Source organism: Rhinoderma darwinii (assembly GCF_050947455.1).
Source record: "Rhinoderma darwinii isolate aRhiDar2 chromosome 1 unlocalized genomic scaffold, aRhiDar2.hap1 SUPER_1_unloc_8, whole genome shotgun sequence".
Lineage (NCBI taxonomy): Eukaryota > Metazoa > Chordata > Amphibia > Anura > Rhinodermatidae > Rhinoderma > Rhinoderma darwinii.
Genome location: NW_027461672.1, coordinates 274,348 through 293,401, shown reverse-complemented (window position 1 = coordinate 293,401; position 19,054 = coordinate 274,348).

Here is a 19,054-nt window from a genome sequence, read left to right as displayed (position 1 = left end):
GGGATCAAGAGTTACTGGCCATCAAATTGGCTCTGTCATGGTCACAGGGTGTGTGGAACCAAAAGGCCGCTCCGCCGTAGCGGAGAGGCAGCTGACCAGGTCTCAGTCTATACAAAAGTCTATAGCAGTTCGTAAGTCTATAGCAGTTTGTAATACTCGGGTACCTGAACTAGTCCAGACAGTGGCTGTAGCTTCAGCACGGATGGAGGTCGGTGCAGCCGGTTGCGCCAGATGTGGCGGGCAGTAGATGTGGCAGAAGACACTGGACGTGGCAAACGATAGCAGGTGCAGTAGGACATATCTCCAACACTAGTAGGCACAGGAACAACAAAAGAAGCAAACAGCACGGGATACAGGAACACGTAACAGGGCACAGTTAACAACTGGAACGGGAAACACTAAGGGACCATTTGCAAGACAGACTAGGGATATACTAACAACGCTCAGGCAAGGATCAGAAGGGCTGGGGCCTTCTTATAGACCAGGAAATCATGTGGGTTGATTATTTTCATGTTTGCGCGCTGGCACTTTAAGAGCGGGCACGAGCGTGACCGCGCACCCTATGGGACACAGTAGACCGGAGCAGAAGTGAATGCTGGCGTCTCCTAGGAAGAAGATGGGGAAAAGCGTTCACAGATCCATGGCTGCGGGCGTCGGGAGGTGAGTGAACCCCGTGGCCCGCGCTGCCATGGTGCTACAGTATCCCCCCCCCTTTTCTTGGGGCCAGAGCGAGAGAGGAATTTCTTAATGAGAGCAGGAGCACTGAGGTTCTCTTCCGGCTCCCAGGAGCTCTCCTCAGGACCAAACCCTCTCCAGTCCACCAAATAGAAAGTCCTTCCTCCTACCCTTTTGCAGTCCAGAATCTCCCTCACCTCGAACACATCGGAAGAACTGCTGGGATGGTTCAGGACCACTGGTTTCAGGAGGGACACATGAAAGGAGTTGGGGATTCTGATGGTAGGGGCAGCCACAGCTTATAAGAGACAGGGTTTATCTGTTGCAGAATTTCAAAAGGACCAAGGAACCTGGGAGCAAACTTGTATGAAGGCACCTTCAAACGAACGTTCCGAAAGGACAGCAAGACTTTGGTACCCGGAATATACTGAGGCGGCTCTCTTCTCTTTGTATCTGCTTTTCGCTTCATGCGATCGACTGCCAGCAAAATAGAGGAATTGCGCTCTGCAGAAGAAAAAACTCTCGAGTAATAGCCACATACTACTGCCTTTCCTTTGGAGCTCCTTTGGAACAGAAGTGCACCTGCACCAACAGAGGAAGCGTCCGCCTCTAATGAGAACTGCCGAAATATGTCAGGATGATGGAGGATAGAGGCTGAAGTGAAGGCTTTCTTATAAATGCAGACTCTGCCTCTGGAGTCCACACCTTGGCATTCACACCCTTCTTGGTAAGGGTATAGATGGGATCCGTCAGAGATGAGAAGTTTGGAATAAACTGCCGGTAGAAATTGGCGAATCCCAGACACCGCTGTATGGCCCCCAGGCCTTGAGGACGTGACCATTACAGGACAGACTTTAGTTTCTCAGGATCCATCTGAAGACCTTGATCCGAGATGGTGTAGCCCAGAAAGGGCAAAGTCCTCTTTTCAAAGACGCACTTCTCCAACTTGGCATATAAGCGATTCTCCCTTAGTCGCAGGAGAACCTGATGGACATGCCTCCGATGGGTCATCAGATCTGGGGAGAAAATCAAAATATCATCGAGATAAACTACAACACACATATAGAGGATATCTCGGAAGATATGATTGACGAATTCCTGAAAGACTGCGGGAGCGTTACACAGTCCGAAGGGCATCACTAGCTATTCGTAGTGCCCGTGACAGGTGTTAAATGCCGTCTTCCTTTCGTCACCCCGGCAAATCCGGATTAGGTTATGAGCCACCGGCAGGTCTAGCTTAGAAAAAATTTTGGCTCCTCGTATGAGATCAAACAGCTCGGATATACAGTACCGTTCAAAAGTTTAGGGTCACTTAGAAATTTCCTTATTTTTGAAAGAAAAGCACAGTTTTTTTCAATGAAGATAACATTAAATGAATCATAAATGCACTCTATACATTGCTAATGTGGTAAATGACTATTCTAGCTGCAAACGTCTGTTTTTTAATGCAATATCTACATAGGTGTATGAGGCCCATTTCCAGCAACCATCACTCCAGTGTTCTAATGGTACATTGTGTTTGCTAACTGTGTTAGAAGGCTAATGGATGATTAGAAAACACTTGAAAACCCTTGTGCAATTACGTTAGCACCGCTGTAAACAGTTTTGCTGTTTAGAGGAGCTATAAAACTGACCTTCCTTTGAGCTAGTTGAGAATCTGGAGCATTACATTTGTGGGTTCGATTAACCCCTTAACGCTCCAGGACATACTATTATGTCATGGTAAGTGCATCGTTCGCGCTCCATGACATAATAGTATGTCATGGAGTAAACACGGCGCCGTTCGCGCGGGGCGCGTTCATGAGCTGTGATAGCTGCTGTTTCCGACAGCAGGCTATCACAGCTCAATGTGCAGGGACCGATCGCGGTGGTCCCCGCAGATTTAACCCCTCAGAAGCCGCGTTCAATAGCGATCGCGGCTTCTTAGGGGTTAATCCGCCATCGCCGGCCTGCTACACAATAGCGGCCGGCGATGTTGACTATGGCAACCGGACACCAAAAAATGGCGTCCGGCTATGCCATCGACGGAAGCCTAGTGGGTCCTGACAGAGTCAGGACCCACTATGCTTGCTGTCAGTGAGTAGCTGACAGTTCTAATACACTGCACTACGCATGTAGTGCAGTGTATTAGAATAGCGATCAGGGCCTCCTGCCCTCAAGTCCCCTAGTGGGACAAAGTAAAAAAAAAGTAAAAAAAAGAAAATAAAAGTTTTAAAAGTAATAAAAGTAAAAATCCTCCCTTTTCCCTTATCAGTCTTTATTATTAAAATAAATAAATAAACAAATAAACTTACATAATTGGTATCGCCGCGTCCGTAATGGCCTGAACTACAAAATTATTTTGTTATTTATCCCGCGCGGTGAACGCCGTAAAAAAACCAAAAAATAATAAACCGTACCAGAGTCACTATTTTTTGGTCACTTCACCGCCTAAAAAATTGAATAAAAAGCGTTCAAAAAGTCGCATGTACCGAAAAACGGTACTGATCGAAACTACAGTTCGTTACACAAAAAATAAGTCCTCGCACGGCTTTTTTGAAGGAAAAATAAAAACGTTATGGCTCTTAGAATAAGGTAAGACAAAAAGTAAATGATTTATTACAACAAGTATTTTATTGTGCAAACGCCATAAGACATAAAAAAAACTATAAACATCTGGTACCGCCGTAATCGTATCGCCCCGCAGAATGAAGTGAATGTGTCATTTATAGCGCACGGTGAACGCTGTAAAAAAAATAGAACAAAAAAACAATAGTAGAATTGCGTTTTTTTAGTCACCGCGCCAAATAAAAATAGAATAAAAACTGATCAAAAAGCCGCATGCACCCCAAGAAAACTACAATGGATTCCTCAAGGGGTCTAGTTTCCAAAATGGGGTCACTTTTGGGGGGTTTTCACTGTTTTGGCACCACAAGACCTCTTCAAACCGGACATGGTGCCTAATAAAAAGGAGGTCTCATAATCCTCTAGGTGCTCCTTTGCTTCGGAGGCCGGTGCTTCAGTCAATTACCGCCCGAGGGCCACATGTGGGATATTTCTCAAAACTGCAGTATCTGGGCAATAAATTTTGAGTTGCGTTTCTCTGGTAAAACCTTTTGTGTTATAAAAAAAATGGTATAAAAAGGATTTTCTGACAAAAAAAAAATTTACATTTCACCTCTACTTTGCTTTCAATTTCTGTGAAACACCTAAAGGGTTCATAAACTTTCTAAATGCTGTTGTGAATACTTTGAGGGGTCTAGTTTCTAAAAAGGGGTGTTTGATAGGGGTTTCTAATATATAGGCCCCTCAAAGCAACTTCAGAACTGAACTCTAACCTAAAAAAATAAATAAATGAGGCAATACTTCGCTTCTTACATTATACTGATAATGAGCCGTGCCCACCCCGAGATGACCCCAGTTTTAACCGTTTGTATAAACTGAGACCCCTATTAGACCGTTTCAGTGCCCGGTTTTCCCAAGCATACACCCCGAGAAGTGTATTTCTATTGATGAGTCCCTGGTACATTTTAAACGGAGGCTTCAATTCCGCCAGTACCTGCCGAGTAAGAGGGCAAGGTATGGCGTGAAGATGTATAAGCTGTGCGAGAGTGCATCAGGGTATACCTACAAATTTAGGATATATGAAGGGAAGGACACCAGTATTCAGCCCCAGCACCACCTCTACCTGGATAATTTTTATACCACCGTCCCGCTCTTCAAGTGCCTCGCTTCCAGAAGTCCTGCGGCATGCGGCACTGCTAAAAGAAATCTGAGAGGCCTCCCTAAGACTCTGCTTGGGCAAACACTCAGAAGGGGTGGAACCAGGGCACAATCTAGCAGCAACATATTGTGTGTCAAGTACAAGGACAAGATAGATGTCACACCAGTACCCATGTACCAGTACGAGGTACCAGTACAGAGACCCCCAAACCAGACTGCATCCTGGACTACAATAGGTACATGGGAGGGGTGGACTTGTCAGATCAAGTCCTGAAGCCCTACAGCGCCATGCGGTGTGGTATAAGAAGCTGGTCGTGCACATCATACCGAAAAGTTCCCCAAACTGGCAAGAAGGGAAAAAATCAGAGGTGCAAAGTCTGCTATATGAGGGTGATAAGGGAGGACACAATATATCAATGTGACATGTGTCCCGAAAAACTAAGGCTCTGTATGAAAGGGTGTTTTAAAATGTATCATACATCCCTTTATTTTTAATATACCCCAGTTTTACTTACCCCGATGCCCTCCGCACATCTTATTCCCCTCGTCTTTCCCCTCTGAACCCTGCTGTGTGCCCAGGCAGCTGATAACAGCCACATGTAGGGTATTGCCATACCCGGGAGAACCCACATTACAGTTTATGGGGTGTATGTCTCCGGTCAAAATGCTCACTACACCTCTAGATGAATGCCTCAAGGGTGTAGTTTTTAAAACGGGGTCACTTCTTGGGGGTTTCAACTGTACTGGTACCTCAGGGGCTTATGCATACATGACTTAGCACCATGACATCCCCAGTAGGCAAAATGGTGGTCCTTTCCTTTTGCGTCTCCCCATGGGCCCAAACGAGTTTATCACCACAACTGGGATATTGCCGCACTCAGGACAAATTGGGCAACAAAATGGGGTATTTTATTCCTTGTGAAAATAAGAAATTTTTAGCCAAAACGACATCTCATTGGAAAAAATTACATTTTTGTCAATTCACAGCCCATTTCAAATAAATTCTGTGAAACAACTATGGGGTCTAAATGGTCACAACACTCATAAATGAATTTCTTGAAGAGTGTAGTTTCCAAAATGGGGTCACTTCTGGTGGGTTTCCATTGCTTTGATACCTCTGGGGCTCTGCAAATGCGACATGGCACCCGAAAACCAATCCAGCAAAATCTGAACTCCAAAGAACAAATAGCGCTCATTTCCTTCTGAGCTCTCCCATTGGCCCAAACGGCAGTTTATCGCCACAAATGGGGTATTGCTGCACTCAGGGGAAATTGGGCAACAAAATGGGGTATTTTATTCCTTGTGAAAATAAGACATTTTGAGCCAAAACTACATCTTATTGGAAAAAATTAAAACATTTTTAATTCACAGCCCAATTCAAATAAATTTTGTGTAAAAACTATGGTGTCTAAATGGTCACAACACTCCTAAATGAATTCCTTGGGGGGTGTAGTTTCCAAAATGGGGTCACTTCTGGTGGGTTTCCATTGCTTTGATACCTCTGGGGCTCTGCAAATACCACATGGCACCCGAAAACCAATCCAGCAAAATCTGAACTCCAAAGAACAAATAGCGCTCATTTCCTTCTGAGCTCTCCCATTGGCCCAAACGGCAGTTTATCGCCACAAATGGGGTATTGCTGCACTCAGGGGAAATTGGGCAACAAAATGGAGTATTTTATTCCTTGTGAAAATAAGACATTTTGAGCCAAAGCTACATCTTATGGGAAAAAATTCCATTTTATTTAATTCACAGCCAAATTCAAATAAATTCTGTGTAGAAACTGTGGGGTCTAAATGGTCACAACACCCATAAATGAATTCCTTGAGGGGTGTAGTTTCCAAAATGGGGTCACTTCTGGTGGGTTTCCATTGCTTTGATACCTCTGGGGTTTTGCAAATGCGACATGGCACCAAAAACGAATCCAGCAAAATCTGCAATCCAAAGAACACACAGCGCTCCTTCCGTTCTGAGGCCTCCCATGGGCCCAAACGGCAGTTTATCGCCAGAAGTGGGGTATTGCTGCATTCAGGAGAAATTGGGCAACAAAATAACGTATTTTGTTCCCTGTGAAAATAAGAAATGTTGATGAAAAATTACATTTTATTGGAAAAAAATCATTTTTTTAATTTCACAGCCCAATTCAAATACGTGCTGAGTAAAAACCGTAGGGTCAAAATGGTAACAACAACCATAAATTAATTCCTTGAGGGGTGTAGTTTCCAAAATGGGGTCACTATTGGGGGATTCCTACTGTTTTGGCACCTCAACACCTCTTCAAACCTGGCATGCTGCCTAAAATATATTCTAATAAAAAAGAGGCCTCAAAATGCACTAGGTGCTTCTTTGCTTCTAGGGCTTGTGTTTTAGTCCACGAGCGCACTAGAGCCACATGTGGGACATTTATAAGAACCGCAGAATCTGGACAATACATATTTAGTAGTATTTCTCTGGTAAAACCTTCTGTGATACAGAAAAAAATGGAATAAAATTGAAATTCAGCAAGAAAAATGAAATTTGCAAATTTCACATCCACTTTGATTTAATTCCTGTGAAATGCATAAAGGGTTAAAAAAAACTTCGAAATGCTGTTTTGAATACTTTAAGGGGTCTAGTTTTTAAAATGGGGGGTTTCTAATACATAGGCCCCTCAAAGCCACTTCAGAACCGAACAGGTACCTTAAAAAAAAGGCTTTTGAAATTTTCTTAAAAATATGAGAAATTGCTGTTCATGTTCTAAGCCTTGTAAACGTCCAAGAAAAATAAAAGAATGTTCAAAAAATGATGCCAATCTAAAGTAGACATATGGGAAATGTGAACTAGTAACTATTTTTGGTGGTATAATCTGTTTTACAAGCAGATGCATTTAAATTCAGAAAAATGCTATTTTTTTCTAAATTTTCTCTAAATTTTGCAATTTTTCACAAATAAACACTGAATATATCGACAAATTTTACCACTACCATGAAGCCCAATGTGTCACGAGAAAACAATCCCAGAATCACTTGGATAGGTTTAAGCATTCCGACGTTATTACCACATAAAGTGAAATATGTCAGATTTGAAAAATAAGCTCTGAGCCTTAAGGCCCAAACTAGGCTGCGTCCTTAAGGGGTTAAACTCTCCAAATGGCTAGAAAAAGAGAGCTTTTATGTGAAACTCGACAGTCTATTCTTGTTCTTAGAAATTAAGGCTATTCCATTTGAGAAATTGCCAAGAAACTGAAGATTTCCTACAACGGTGTGTACAACTCCCTTCAGAGGACAGCACAAACAGGCTCTAACCAAAGTAGAAAGAGAAGTGGGAGGCCCCGCTGCACAACTGAGCAACAAGACAAGTACATTAGAGTCTCTAGTTTGAGAAATAGACTCCTCACAGGTCCTCAACTGGCAGCTTCATTAAATAATACCCGCAAAACGCCAGTGTCAACGTCTACAGTGAAGAGGCGACTCCGGGATGCTGGCCTTCAGGGCAGAGTGGCAAAGAAAAAGCCATATCTGAGACTGGCTAATAAAAGGAAAAGATTAATATGGGCAAAAGCACACAGACATTGGACAGAGGAAGATTGGAAAAAAGGGTTATGGACAGACGAATCGAAGTTTGAGGTGTTTTGATCACACAGAAGAACATTTGTGAGACGCAGAACAACTGAAAAGATGCTGGAAGAGTGACTGACGCCATCTGTCAAGCATGGTGGAGGTAATGTGATGGTCTGGGGTTGCTTTGGTGCTGGTAAAGTGGGAGATTTGTACAAGGTAAACGGGATTTTGGATAAGGAAGGCTATCACTCCATTTTGCAATGCCATGCCATACCCTGTGGACAGCGCTTGATTAGAGCCAATTTCATCCTACAACAGGACAATGACCCAAAGCACACCTCCAAATTATGCAAGAACTATTTAGGGAAGAAGTAGGCAGCTGGTATGCTATCTGTATTGGAGTTGCCAGCGCAGTCACCAGATCTCAACCCCATAGAGCTGTTGTGGGAGCAGCTTGACCGTATGGTACGCAAGAAGTGCCCATCAAGCCAATCCAACTTGTGGGAGGGGCTTCTGGCAGCATGGGGTGAAATTTCTCCCGATTACCTCCGCAAATTAACAGCTAGAATGGCAAAGGTCTGCAATGCTGTAATTGCTGCAAATGGAGCATTCTTTGACAAAAGCAAAGTTTGAAGGAGAAAATTATTATTTCAAATAAAAATCGTTATTTCTAACCTTGTCAATGTTTTGACTATATTTTCTAGTCATTTTGCAACTCATTTGTTAAATATGTGTGAGTTTTCATGGAAAACACAAAATTGTCTGGGTGACCCCAAACGTTTTAACGGTAGTGTAAGTGGCAACGGGTATTTATTCTGGACCGTGATCTGGTTGAGACCACGGTAGTCAATGCAGGGTCAAAGAGATCCGTCTCTCTTCTTAACGAAGAAGAAGCTGGCCCCAGACGGGGAGGAAGATTTTCGTATAAAACCCCTCTCCAAATTCTCCTTGATATAGGCCGACATGGATAAAGTCTCTGGCAAAGAGAGAGGATATACCCATCCACGGGGAAGAGAAGCATTTGGAACCAGTTCAATGGAGCAGTCATAATTCCGATGTGGAGGCAACGTCTCAGCTTCTCGCTTGCATTAGACATCCGCAAAACTGGCATACTGAGATGGTAGATTGGAGAGTGACTGAGGCAGAGGGAGCATAACAGGACGAACTTGTGACAGCTAATGGCTAGGACATCTGAAACCCCATTGAAGAATCTCTCCGGAACCCCAGTCAAGAACCCTAGGCGTGTAGGCAAAGCCATGGCAGACCCAGCAGGATAGGATTGATAGCCTTAGGGAGTATAAGGAAGGCGATCTGCTCCGAATGAAGAGCTCCGACGCATAGTGTTAACGGCTCTGTGATGAACACAATCGGATCGGGCAATGGTAGACCATTCACAGAGGCAACAACCAGGAGTCTCTCCAGAAGAACTGTGGGTAGATGTAAACGATCCACTAGATCCTGCTGGATGAAATTAGCAGCTGCTCCAGAGTCAAGATAGGCGGAGGAGCGATGTGACGTCTCTACGGAGATGATGGCCTCAGGAATAGATAATTTGGATGATGTTTTAACATTTGGAGATGTCCCACCTAGAGTTGCCTCTCCAATCAACCCTAGGTACTGGAGTTTCCCGGTTTCTGTGGGCATTGGCGCACAAAATGACCCTTAAGGCCACAATACATACATACTCCAGAGGAGCGTTTTCGCTGCTTCTCTTGTTCAGACAACCGGACTCTGTCTACCTGCATGGGTTCTTCAGGTAGTGAACTAGGGGAAGGCAATAGTGGTCTCTGGACCGAGGGTGCTGGTCTGTGGACCCGGCTCTCCTGCCCAAACTCTTGAGTGCGCTCCCGTATTCTCATGTCAACCCGAGTGGCTAACAGGATGAGGGCATCCGAGGTAGAAGGAAGGTCGCGGGCCGCCAGTTCGTCCTTGATGAGAGAGGACAGTCCCTGCCAGAAGGTCGCCACCAGTGCCTCATTGTTCCATGCCAGCTCGGCTGCCAGGGTACGGAAGGAGATAGCATACTCCCCTACTGTGGAACCCTCTTGCGTGAGGGTCAACAGAGTGGCCGCGGCAGAGGATGTTCGACCCGGCTCCTCGAACACAGCACGAAAGGACTGCAGGAACAAGGCTAGGTCCGAGGATACAGGTCCTTGTTGTTCCAAGATTGGGTTCGCCCATGCAAGGACCTTGCCAACAAGAAGGGAGATGATAAATGCTACTTTGGCCTCCTCGGAGGGGAAGAGATGAGCCTGTAGCCTAAAATGAACCGTGCATTGGTTAATAAATCCTCGACATGCTCTGGATCACCGTCATAACAATGAGGAAGAGGCAGAGAAACTGTGGATCCGGAACGTACAGGAGGAGCAACGGGCAGTGGTACAGCAACAGCCTCTGGAGGAAGAACCGGAGGTGGAACAGTGAGTTGATCCAGACGGACCATGATAGAATTTACAGCCTCAAGGAGTTAATCCTGGCATGTTCGAAGGTCATGGATCTCTGACTGTATCTTCTGGACAGCGGACCAGGTCTCAGTCTATACAAAAGTCTATAGCAGTTCGTAACACTCGGGTACCTGAACTAGTCCAGACAGTGGCTGTGGCTTCAGCACGGATGGAGGTCGGTGGAGCAGGTTGCGCCAGACGTGGCAGGCAGTACAAGATGTGGCAGAAGACACTGGACGTGGCAGAAGACACTGGACATGGCACATGACAGCAGGTGCAGTAGGACACGACTCCAACAATAGTAGGCACAGGAACAAGAACACAGCACGAGATACAGGAACAGGTAACAGGTAACAACTGGAACGGGAACCACTAAGGGACCATTTGCAAGACAGACTTGGGATATACTAACAAAACTCAGGCAAGGATCAGAAGGGCTGGGGCCTTCTTATAGACCAGGAAATCATGTGGGTTGATGATCATGATAATTTTTATGCGCGCTCGCTGGCCGTTTAAAAGTGGGCACGAGCATGCGCACACACCGTACGGGACACAGCGGACTGGAAGTGAGCGCTGACATCTCCTAGGAAGGAGATGGGGACCAGCACTCACAGATCCATGGCTGAGGGCGTTGGGAGTGAGTGAACCCGACGGAACCGCGGCCGTAGACGCTACACTCTGGAAGAGTGAAGACCTCTGCTAGAGGGCGCAGCTCACCCCATCCTGATATAGACTGACCACAAGAACCTCACTTATCTCCAGTTGGCTCAACGGCTAAAAACCGTCAAGCCAAGTGGTAGCTGTTCTTCACCCATTTCCAATTTGTGCTCCACTACCATCCCACCAACAAAAATGTGGGGGCTGATGCCCTGTCCTGGTCGTTTGAAACAAAAAAAAGACACTGTGGAGACCCCTCAATGTATCACAGACCCATCCTGCATTATTACTGCTAATCCCCTGCAAGTTAGACATACCTCCGGGGAGGGCTTTTGTTCGGTTGGCAGACATGAGGAGAATTCTTCGCTGTAGACACAGCTACAAACTTGCTGGGCACGTGGGTGTTCATAAGACTCAAGATCTGATTGCTCGTCATTTCTGGTGACCCACACTGCCCAAAGATATTGTGGACTTTGTCTCTTCCTGCACTGTCTGTGCGTCTAACAAGGTTGCTCATTCCAAGCCTGCCGGTCTGCTCCAACATCTGCCTGTGCCCAACGGCCCCTTGCAGCATATCGCAATGGACTTTGTCACAGATCTTCCTCCCTCAGCAGGATGCAATATGGTCTCAGTGGTGGTGGATCGGTTCTCGAAGATGGCACATTTTATTCCACTGACAAGCCTACCTTCTGCTCCTCGACTGGCAAATCTCTTTATTCAGCACATCTTCTGCTTGCCCCTTTATATCGTGTCTGATCAGAGGGTACAGTTCCACTCGAAATTCTGGAGAGCCCCCTGTAGGCTCCTGGATGTGAAAGTGGACTTTTCCTCAGCCTACCATCCCCAGTCCAATGGTCAATTCGAGAGGATTAACCAGATCATGGAGAATTATCTTCGTTATTTCATCTCCATGCAGTAGGATGACTGGGTACAGCTTCTTCCATGGGCCAAGTTCTCACATAACAACCACACAAGTGAGTCCACTACTTCCATACCATCCTACATTGTCTACCGCCAACATCCATGAATCCCTCTTCCCGCTCCAGCTACATCTCAGGTACCCGCAGCTGACTCTGCATTTAGGTACTTCCCACAAATCTGGCAGCAGACCCGGTCCTCTATTCTGCTGGCTATATTCGACAGAATAATAAAAAAGTTATGTAATTTGGAAGGTGGGGAGGAAAAAACAAAAATTAAAAACCTAAAAAATAATTGCAGAGGGAAGGGGTTAAGATATACCGAATGTATAACAGGCATTACCACATGGGACCTTTTATAGGCCATGAGTTGTCAGTATAAAACCATCAGCCTTACAGTGTCAGGGCTGGAAGACAAGCGCCCAATGAAGAAGCTGTGCTCGTGTGATCACCGAGGGAGCTGTAACGCTCAATAGCGACCACAGCATTTAAGTGGTGTGACATAAGGAGGGAGCTCCCTCTGTCAGCCATCAACGACCTGCAAATACGTAAACCGGCCGCGGATGGGATGCCATGGCAGCCGATGGCCTAACAAAGGCCGACGGGCCTGTCATGACTATAATCCTATTTAGTTGTGCATCAGCAGATTGCATCGTGAAGTTCCCTAGTGAGACTAAAAAAAATATATTAAATAGAATTAAAGTTTATTTTAAAAAAACGTAAAAGTTCACAGTAACAATTTTTACCATAAGGCGGTTTAATTTGTACATGTATAAAAAAAAGACACACATATAGCGCCACGATCGTAACGACCCGAACTGTGAACACGTTATTTAAACTACATGATGGATGCAAAAAAACACAGCCAAATAACTATTTTTTAAATTTGTTAATTAAAATCAGACAGTGAAACGTATTCTTTAATTTTTTTTAATCTATTTTATTTTTTTATTGTAGTTTTTAAAAAAAAAAAAAATTCTCTGCAGAGGTCATTGTGCAGAGAGGGGGAGGAGGGGAGCTGTGTCCATCACCTATTGTCAATGGTGGATCTTGTGCTATCTATATATGGGTGTTACTCGTCAGTGTAATTCTGCATGTGATAATAATGAGATGACTGCTGAGAAGTGATCTCTACAGAACAGGAAGGATCAGTCTAATATGAATGCTGGATCCTATGTTAGCAGAGGGAAAAGTGCAAGATATTTTAATTATTTTTAAATACAGATAATGAAAAATGCAAAAATCTAAAAGAAAAGTCTAAAGAAAAATGTTTAAAGGGAATGTGTCGGGAATAAAACCTTTTTTTTAAGTAAGTTATTTATTTCTATTATATTTTTTACGTATTTTGCTGTATTTTTTCTTTCTTCCACATGGTTGAAAGTATTAAAAATTAAATAATAATTTGACATGTTTTCCTATTTTGGCCACCAGAGGGAGCACTTCCCAGACTTACAGCAAGGTGAATAAGGCAAAGCAACCGGACTCACAGCTGTCGTAAATGTGGGAGGGAACCTCACCCCCCCCCCTCCTACAAGCCAGGAAAAGGTGTCTTCAAATTGCTAAGCAGTGTCCGGCTGTCATTTTGGGTGTGATTCTGCAAATGGCAGAAGCTATAGGACACACCAAAAGGCTAAGGGTGTGTTCACACGCTTACTAAACAAAGGGAAAATAGCTCCTGATTTTCAGCCATTTTTTAATCAAACTCGCATTTTTGACGGCACTTTTTTACGGCCGTTTTTGGAGCTGTTTATCTATAGAGTCAATGAAAAACGTCTCCAAAAACTTATTTTTGGCGGGCGACTTTTTACGTGCAGTTTTTGGAAAACGGCCACGTAAAACCCCCCCCCCCCCCCCCGTCGGATCAGAATGCCGTATTTCCCATTGAAACCAATGGGCAGATGTCTGTAGGCGTTCTGTTTCCGATTTTTCAGTCGTTTTTCGAGACGTTTACTGCGTGTGAACATACCCTTAGAACGATGAAAGTGAAGTGAATGACTTTTCAGTTGACCGGTTCACACGGCGTGTATTTGCCAGTTTTTTTTGCGCATTTTACGTGCCAAAAACCGCATAAAAAAATGCTTGATTACATTTGATTTTTCATGCTTGGTGTGTGTGTGTGTGTGTGAGTTCGCCGCTAATTCGCAGCTATAAAGTATCAGCGGCGCCCGTGCATACTCCGCTCTGCTACATACACACACACTCAGCACTGCTACATACATACATACAAACAAACAAACAATCAGCTCTGCTACACAGACACACACTCAGCACTGCTACATACAGACACACTCTCAGCACTGCTACACAAACATTCAGCACTGCTACAGACTCACACACACTCAGCTCTACTACACAGACATACACTCAGCACTGCTACATAAATACATACACACACACAACACTGCTACACAGACACACACTCAGCACTGCTACATACAGACACACTCTCAGCACTGCTACACACAATCAGCACTGCTACACAGACACACTCAGCTCTGCTACACAGATGCACACACTCAGCACTGCTACATACATACATACACACAATCAACACAATCAGCACTGCTACATACAGACACACACACTCAGTACAGCTACATACAGACACACACACTTCGCTCTACTACGTCAGACAAGTTTAGCTCCGCACACTGTCCACACAGACAGTACATCTAGCGACGGGGGGGCGGGGGCCTGTGAGAGAGAGAGGGACAGACAGAGACACACACCTTACCTGCAGTGCAGATGGTCTTCATAATGGCGCCCATCTATCTACAAACCGGCTTCTCTGCTGTGTGACTCTGACCTGCATCTGCGCAGTACAGAGCCAGATAGCAGAAGCAATGAACGGCTGCCGTTCATGGGATCCTATGCATTGTGCTGCCGTATTCCATCTCTGTATGTGTCGTTAATCGACACATACAGAGATAAAAAAAAATGGCAGCCCCATAGAGAAGTAAAACTTTTAATACATTAAAAAGTAGAAAGTGACAAAAATAAATAAAATTTTTATTTAAATTATATTAAAAGCCATATAATTTAAAAAAATCATGACACTTTCCCTTTAACATAAAAACTTTGATACTAAGCCTAGAGCAGGGGTCTCAAACACGGCTGGGTAAGTGGGCCAGAAATAGAAAAAATGTGAAGTTAACGGGCCGCATTACGTTCAAATTTGATACATTACAAAATTGTTAATCAATTAGTTATTTGAACTACTATAACAATACAAAATTACTATTACAATACATTACTAAAATAATAGCGCTAGGTTTAGACTTAATGGAAATTTGCGAGATTTCTCCACGTGCTTATTTCAACAATCCAGTTTAAGTGTTGCTAAACGCAGTCCAGCGGCTCAGTTGGCAGCGTTTGGCAGACACACAAATGTCAAGATTGGGCAGTCCCTTTTTAGATAGTGCCACAGAGCCCTCTGTAGATACTGCCACAGTGCCCTCTGTAGATACTGCCACAGTGCCCTCTGTAGATATACTGCCACCCACCCGTAGCTAATGCCACAGTGCCCTCTGTAGATTCTGCCACACACACTGCTTGTAGATAGTGCCACCTCCCCCCCCCCCCAGTAGATAGCTCCATTGGGGCTCCCTCTAGGAGTGGAATCCCCAGCCAGAGTGTTGCCGACGCTTTGGCCAGGGATTCCTCTGCTGGATGAGCCCCTGATGTCACTGTCCATACACAGTGATGTCAGGGGATCCTCCTGGACCGGAATGTGAGGTCAGGGGCATTCACAGAGCCGTTGTCCCAGAGCAGAGCACTAGTATAGGCGCTGCTCCGGAACTCTGGGGAAGTCACTGACATCTGTGTCCATATATGGACAGTGATTTCAGGGGCTTGCCCAGAGCTGGAGTCCTGGAGCAGAGCCGCTTCTAGCACTCTACCTGGGATTCCAGCTCTGCTCTTGACACCACTGTTCATATATGGACCGAGATGTCAGGGGCGATCCCAGAGCTGGAGTCCCAGGCAGAGCACTAGTAGCACTCCTACTGGGACTCCAGCTGTGCTCCTGACATCACTGTCCAGATCTGGGGAAGCCCGAGACATTGCTGTCCATATGTGGACAGCGATGACAGGGGATTCCAGAGTCCCGGAGCAGAGCCTATACTAGCACTCTGCCCGGGACTTCGCTCTGGGGAAGACCCTGACAACACTGTTCATCAGTGGCATAACTACAATGGTAGCCGTAGCGACTGCTGGGGGGCCCGCGGCTTGAGGGGGCCCGTGCCATCAGCCGACATGCCCCCCCATATGCATGGTGGCACCGCCAGCAGCCGTTACGGCTGCTACAGCGGCAGCGACTCTACTACGGGGCCCGTGCCGCCGAGCCTCTGACAAGTATAAGTCGGGCAACATAGGCCCTCTCATGCCCGGGGGCGTCGCTAGCACCGGAGGGGGCCTCAGTGATAAGCGACAATGACCCCCTCTTGCAGTAATTGTACCTGCGTCTATAGCACGCAGGTACAAATACATGCATTAGCGCTGGATAGCCGGGCAGGTTCCGTGTCCGACCTTTCAGCGCATTAGAATAATATGCCTTACAATAATGCGGATTGGCGGGGCAAAATAACCTATCAATCAGCGCCTTTCAACGACGGTAGCGTCGATTCTGCCCTGCCAATCAGCGCCTTTGAACGATGCGCCGCTTGTTCAGCTCCAGCAGACCTGCTCAGAAGAGAGCAGATCTGCATTGCCACTGGACCATGCGGGAACGGGATCAGGGTATGTAATTATTATTTTTATTTCTACAAAGACTGAGTGGCATTATCTAGAGTGGGGGCACTATCTAGAGTGGGGATGTGGGGCACTACACCGTGTTCCAAATTATTATGCACATTGGATTTAAGTGTCATAAACATTTAATTATTAGTTTTTCAATTAAACTCATGGATGGTATTGTTTCTTAGGGCTCTTTGGATCATTGCAATCAATCTCAGACACCTGTGATAATTAGTTTGCCAGGTGTGCCCAATCAAAGGAAACCTACTTAAGAAGGACGTTCCACATTATTAAGCAGGCCACAGGTTTCAAGCAATATGGAAAAGAAAAAGGATCTCTCTGCTGCCGAAAAGCGTGAAATATTACAATACCTTGGACAAGGTATGAAAACATTGGATATTTCAAGAAAACGTAAGCATGATCATCGTATGTGAAAACATTTGTGGCTGATTCAGAGCACAGACGGATTCGTTCAGATAAAGGCATAATGAGGAAGGTTTCTGCCATACAAATTAATAGGATTAGGAGAGCAGCTGCTAAAATGCTATTGCAAAGCAGCAAACAGGTATTTGAAGCCGCTGGTGCCTCTGGAGTCCCGCAAACCTCAAGGTGTAGGATCCTCCAGAGGTTTGCAAGTGTGCATAAAGCTATTATTCGGACACCCCTAAACATTGCTCACAAGCAGAAACGCTTGCAGTGGGCTCAGAAATACATGAAGACTATTTTGGATGGTTGGTGAATGGCCACCATGTCCCAAAAAGGCTGCGACATCAGCAAGGAGGGGGCGGAGTCATGTTTTGGGCTGGAATAATGGGGAGAGTGCCAGTAGGCCCCTTTAGGGTCCCTGACAGTGTGAAAAGGACCTCTGCAAAGTACGTAGAGTTTATGACTGACCACTTTCTTCCGTGGTACAAAAAGAACCGTGCCTTCCGTAGCAAAATTATCTTCATGCATGACAATGGACCATCTCATGCTGCAAAGAATACCTCTGTGTCATTGGCTGCTATGGGCATAAAAGGAGAGAAACTCATGGTGTGGCCCCCATGTTCCCCTGACCTCAACCCTATTGAGAACCTTTGGAGCATCCCCAACCAAAATATCTAGGAGGGTGGGAGGCAGTTCACATCAAAACAGAAGCTCTGGGAGGCTATTCTGACATCCTGCAAAGATGTACAAGCAGAAACTGCCCAAATACTCACAAATTCAATGGATGCAAGAATTGTGAAGGTGATCTCAAAGAAGGGGTCCTATGTAAACATGTAACTTGGCCTGTTAAGTATTTTTTGATTGAAAGAGCTTTTGATTTCTGTAAATAGGACCTCCTGATACTGCAAATTCAAAAATGACCATTTTAGTTCTCTTTACAACTTTTAAAATGTTTTGATCTCTGTTGTGCATAATAATTTGAAACAGTGCATTTTGAGTTTTTTACTTCTAGAAAAAAAACTTATCATTAGGAGATTTGTTCAATAAAATTTGCATTATACTCCAACGGTTGATGGCTTGAAGATTATACTGACTGTCATTTGCATCGACTATTTAGGAAAATCATTGAAAAATAACATTGCAGGGGGTGTGGCTCTCAGTGCATGAGGTCGACATGTGAGGTCTGAGCTCCTGCTGAACGGCATACTAAGCAGCACCCCCCGGCTCGTTAGCCTTACAGATCTTGCAGATCTCTGCATTGCTTTAGTCCTTTTCCTGCTATCAGACAACCAGAGGGGGAGAGAGACAGCATGGTGAGAGGTCTGAAAAGAAAGAGCCCTCTGAAGCTCACAAGCTTCTTTCCAGCTTCAGATTCACTCCAAGATGACACTAAGACCCGAGGACAGGAAGATAAATCACCTTTTCAAAGGTACCGGAGGACTGTACAAGCAGAGGGGGATCCCCTCTTACCTGAAGCCTTATTGGACCCGGCTCGGAGTCCGACTTTGGGCCCCCCTGCACGTCCAGGATTGTTGGCTGAGACGAAGTGTGGGACTGCTGCTGCTACTGCTGTCGCACATGGTCGCTCATGTGCTCAGGTATCCTCTGTCTCTGCTTTGCCTATAACTATGGGGGATGATAGTTCAAGCTCTCCTTCCTCCCCAATACAGTATAATACAGACCCTGGTTCAGATGATCTTGTCACTGTAGCCACTATGGAAAATTTATTGGCAGATCTGCATAAATCACTGCACACTGATCTATTTAAAGCTATGGGGAAACTTCAAACTGAGGTCACTTCAATAGGAGAACGGACTTCCCATATAGAGTATAAAATGTCTGAGCTTACTACAGCCCATAATGATCTTGTGGATGCATCTACTGCTATGGAAAAGGAACTTGAATTTGTTAAAGCAAAACTTGCTGATATCGAGGATCGTTCCAGGGGGAACAACCTGAG